Below are 6,166 nucleotides of genomic sequence, written 5' to 3' on the forward strand. Positions count from 1 at the left end.
TGATTCACGTCGAACGTGAATCTTCCACGTAAGGCAGAAATTGTTTGAATATTCTGTCTGTAGTGAATATAGTATATTATTTATGAAGCGATATATTTTGTGGTATTACTATTTGGAAGACACTTTGCATTGCGCTATCAAGAAACTTTGGACTGGTATATCTTATTATTACAACAAAGTGGAAAAATATTCAAGAAAATATAGAAATCCGAAGATAGATAGAGAGAGAAACGCCTGGCGTTTTATTATTTAAATAAAAAACGTTTTTTTTTTTTTAGTAGCGATATTATTTCATTTAAAACGCTAATATTATTAATAATTTTATTTCTATGATATTGTTATGTACGTAACGACATATCTGCAATCAAGCGGATTTCGTCCGCTTCAAAATAGTACGCATCAGTTTTTGTTTTACGTTGTTTTATGTTTTTCATGTTCGTGAACACATAAGTTTTATAATTATATCAAATGATGAACTTTCGATGAGACCTCAAATATATACATGTGACAAAGGAAAGTACACGACGATTTTATTTTGTGATTCTTTGGCGCGACGAAAAGAGAAACGTCTATGAAAATTTAGAAATTATTTTAATAAAAATAACGCAATCTTATTATCTTGTAAACCGTATCGCATACATGATTTTATTTTTCTCAAGATAAATGCAAGAGATGGCTCCAGTCCAAGACGTTAGTATATAATATCATTTTTAATATGTTAGATTAGCACATTCATTTGTTAACGTTTGTTAAAACTGTGTATTATACTTTATCATGCTATCATTTGTATATATAGAGCATAAGGAAATAGGACTATTAGACATTTCAAAATAAATTCATGATACAATCAATGGCAATCAGTTTTTCTTCGTATCCATCTTTCGCGTACGCGCATGTTTTATATGTTAAATTATGTTATATAATTAACAGGGACTGGAAATACACATAATGGGGAGGAAAACAAGAAATCGTGTTTCAAAATTGTCCAGAGCTTTCTTAATTCTTAATTCCCCCTTCTTTTTTTTTATAAAAGCTTATTTAATTTCGAAAAAAGTTGTCGAGATCGATATTTTATTTTAATCAAGCTTTTTTTCAAAATGATTGATGTAAAACGGTGGGTGAAAAATGAAAAATAATCATGTTTCAAAATTTAGTCTTCAAATCTTAATTTTTTTTTCAATAAGAGTTTATTCAATTTCGAAAAAAGTCGAGGTCAAATTGAGTTAGAATTTTTTCAAAATGGTGACTGAAAAAATAGAAATTACAATTTTAATTTGATTTGTACTAAATCGAGTATATAATGTATATAATATTCTTGATGTCGCAAATTATGAATTTTACCCTTAATATTAACTTTCAACTACATATCTTGTTTTGACATCTTAATTTACATGTCTTGATTTTACCCACGGCGTTTTTAATTGGCTTTGTAATTATCACAAATCTCAATTTTTTTTTCTAATAAAATGCCAAAATATATAGAATCGAAATATCAAAACATAAAAAAATAATTTTGATAATAATTGAAAAGGTTAAAAAATATTAAAGAATAATTTTGAAGAGTTCAACAAATCTAGTTTTTTTTAAATTATTTTTATGATAAAAAAAGTTTTTATGATAACAAAGTATATTGATTCATTCCAAAAAGTATAATTTGCACGAGTAAAAAATACATTATATTAATTCATTCCAAAAATATAATTATTTACACGAGTGAAATGGGACATTTTTGTATCCCAGCAAACGAGAATGGATTGAAATGGATTAAAATGGATTCAGATATTCAGAAATACGATTCATGAATGTTAAAATGAATTCTTTTCAATTCTGAATGTATTTTTATTCATTTACAGGAATTGTATAAAGCAAATGTCTATGCCTTTTCAATCCTGAATGCATTTTTATTCATTTATAGGAATTGCATAGCTATGCCTTTTAATCTAAAAATAATATTAGCATTTTCTGTGCAACGTGAATACTGCTCAATTCAATATTCTGAATATTCTGAAATGCAGTTTTTCAATCTAATTGAATAAAAAAAATTTTTATTTAAAAATGAATATATATAAATGCTACTTAAATTATTCAAAATTATAAGTAAGAAATTTTTCGTTTTAATCCAATTAAGTTCAAAAAAGTTGTAACGTAAAAATAATTGAACTATGTTCTTTTGTTTCTCTTTGATTAGAAGTAAATGAATGATTGATGTGATGAACACTCGCAAACCAACTCAAACAACCTAAATATTAGGCTAATCACGACGCGCGACATCACTCAAGCGAGATTAGATTATCCGATACTTATCCAATGTTGTCTCATAGTAATGTAAATTGTTTATACTTATTATATCTATATAATTTCGTTATCAATTTAGCTGGTTGTAATTGAAGTAGAAAACGAATAACATATTTACTAATTGAAGAAGTGATGTAGCAAGATTCATAATCCAGAGATCCCAGGTTTCGAATCCCACTAGGTGCGTTTTTTTACCAATTTGAAATAGTTAATTTCAGGTATAATTATTATAAATGTCTTAAGAATAAAATTTGTAATCCTTAAGTATGAATGTTTTTTTTCGAATATTAAACTAATGTCAGCTTGGATCCAATCCGTTTCAATCCATTCAATTCATGGATTTATGGATTAAAAAATTTTAATCCATTTTAATCCATTCATGTTTGCTAAAATATGCTCGGAATAATGATATGTCGGGTATTTTCTTTTTTAGAAATGCAATGTGATTGTGTAATATTTACTCAGGATTTTATAACTCCGAAAAAATAGAGCGATCGATTCACCAAGACGCCTCTCTCGCAAAAATTCTTTTTTTGACAATGAATATATATTTTAATTATAAAGAGAGAGAGAGAGAGACACACATATGCTTGAATACAGCACTAATAAACAGGCACTTACTAAAAACGAATTTTCATTTTCGATAAAAATCTGTTGAAGTTGCATTTGATGAGTCCTAGTCACCCAAGCCAAATTTTTATTGCATCACAATTATAACATCAAAACAACGACACAATTTTATTGCATCACGGCGATCGACAGAGAGAAAAATTCCAAGTTTTTTATCCTTTCACTTCAACTCTGCAATATTAACCGTACAACAATAGCGACCGACTAAAATTTTCATCCGGGTCCAAATAATAATTTCGCATTTCAGCACTTAATTAGCACCTAATTTTGGAATGTGTTAGAATTCATTTAGCGTTAGTGGGGGGAAAGGGAGGCTAACTTAACAGGGGTTCCAAATGCCAACCCACTCATGTATAGTTGAGGATTAAAATGACAAAATTCATTATAATAAATCCAATATTTCATGAATAATAAAAATATAAATATAAATAAACTTACTGTTATGAATCGATTTGCACAATATTTATATGTAAATAACATTTTTAATATATTTAACACATTAAATATATTAAACATATTATTTAACATATATTTAACATATTTTTAATTTTTATTGGTCGTACAATTTTTGTAAAGTAAATTAAATTTGGAAATGTGTTTAATGTTTACACTTCAAATGAACTATATACATATAAAAATTATATAAATAAGATTATATTTTTATTTAATAACACATTTATATAATTTATTTAATCTATTTATTATTAAAAATTAAATTTTTTTATCATTAAGAAAAATCTCAATTTTTTTGTATAAGTATTCGAGATGATTTATATAAAATTTCATTGTAATTGTCTGTTTAGTTATTCTGTAAATAAATAAATAAATAAAATAATTTTGTTTATTTACGAAACAACTAATCTTCTGCATCGCAATGAAATTTTATATTATATAAATCATTTTAAATATATAGATATAATTAAAATATTTAATAAAATATATAATTTTTTCATTATTTCTAAATATTTTCATTAGAACACATATCTTATTAATATATCTTATTAAAATAATTTTTTATCCAAGTAGAAAATCAACGATAAATTTTTCATCACTACTTTCAAATACAATATAACACACAATTTATAATTTTTTGAATATTTTCAAAATATGTCTAATACATCCTTAAGAAATCGTTAATCGTAAATGTTATAACAGAAATTCAAAATGGCGAGTGGATGTCAAATTGGAAATATAATTTAATTTTTGATAAAAATTATACTAGATTTCCGAAATCGCTGATTATAAATCTGAAGTCAAAATAGTCATTACAGTAAATACCTATATTAAAAATTTTTTTATTTTTGTAAAAAATTACATATTACAAATATTTCTACAATTTTTATCTTTTGAACTTCAAAAAAAATTTTTTTTACATAAAAAAAATAATTTTAAAAAGTGAAGAACGGGCTAATGAGAATGAAGCGCTGTAAGCGTTGCGCAAATTTTGTATGTGTAAATCTTCAATTTATTTGGACGTTTTTGATTCACGAGTCATCTTCAGCAATAATTCACAAAAATTACAGAATTGAGTTGAATCCTTGGCGAGAGGATTACCTCATCACATAAATTATCATTACACATAGTTGCAATCCAAAGGATCACGACGAATGAGACTGACCTTCGTTATTTCTCATTCAAGAATTCGGAAACAAGAAACTTATAAAGTTGAAGAAAAAATCTTCAGTACATGTATGTATTAAAAATTCTTAATAACCAACACTGTCAAAAATTACTGATAGCTAGTACCAAGAATCACATTTAAAATATTTTAAATCAGACAAATTAACATCAAATTATGTAAAAACTCGGTTGAAAGAAGTATTTTTTCCAGATGTTGGATCACAATCTGAATTATTATTAAATTCATGGAGTGGACATTATCCCAATATAATTTTGGAAACTAAACCTGAATCTGCACAAACATTGTTTTTTTAATAATTCCGGCTGGTACGACAGGAAAAATACAGCTATTAGTATATATGGCTTCTGATGGAAAAATTTTATTAAACATTTTTCTGTTATCGTTATGATGTTTGCAATAACATGGATCCAAATACGTGAACGTTAAAGTCACGTTATCCTTTTCCTAATTAGTTGTTAAGAAGAAGATAATTTTATCATATCTGAATCAAGGGTATTGCAAAAACTCCCTATTATTTCTAATATGAAGATCAATTGCAGCAAGATCTAATTAGAAAAACAATGTTTGTGCAGATTCAAAAATTTTAATCATTAATACACCATCAATTCTCGTCGCCTAAGTTTCAAAATTTATTTAAATTTTCATGATTTAAAAGTGGATAGAGTAGGATTGGGTATTATGACCTTAAGGAAACATTTTGATATCTAGTATACTGAAGAATAAAAAAATCTTAAGTATACCATTTGATAGATTTATTGATGTTTTATGTATCTTACAAGGAACGTCACCAATTGTCCGGCATCGATTTGATTCTCCGTAAAATATGTTGTTGAACACAAAAATTTAAGAGACACATACTTTTTTATACGTGCGCTAACTCATACTTAGGAGTAAAACACTCTTTTGAAAAAAAATAATATTTCTATTTCGAGTCGAATACAATAGGAAGTATAAAAATTGGAAAAACATTTTTTAAACAAAAGTTGGTATCCTCTGGATAGGTTAATATGAGCATTTAGAAGTAATATAAGCACAAAAAATTTTTTAAGAAATTATGTAGAAATGAAAGACTGAAATGTATATACTTGTATATATAAAATATTTTATTAGAACAAATGCCAATCAATGTTTGTTTAATATAACCAAAAAATAATGTTACATTTACAAATATTTAGTAAGTATTACCAAATGATAACAGTTTGGTAATTACTAACTTTAAATACTTATTATATATAATTGAAATATATATTATTACATGCCTCGATATTTTGATATTAGAATTATTATCTCTAAATTATCTCAAGAATACGTCGTTAAGAGGAAATGAGTTCAAATAAGATAGTAGTGCTTGTGAAGCGTTAAAAATGCGATTGTATGCGCTTTTTTAGCGCTTTGTAAGCGTTATATGCTACTTGAGGTAGAGGAGGAAAATTTTCTTATATATTTACCGACTTGTGACAGATCTTACACAAATTTAAATACGTAAGAAAAAGATATCATATAGTTATCATCCAGTGATATATCACTAAAGGGCGGCATTTTAAGATCTAATAAATGCATTATTATATATATATATATATATATATATATATACACTAC

This window comes from Atta cephalotes (assembly GCF_000143395.1).
Source record: "Atta cephalotes unplaced genomic scaffold scaffold00091, whole genome shotgun sequence".
NCBI classification, from domain to species: Eukaryota; Metazoa; Arthropoda; class Insecta; order Hymenoptera; family Formicidae; genus Atta; species Atta cephalotes.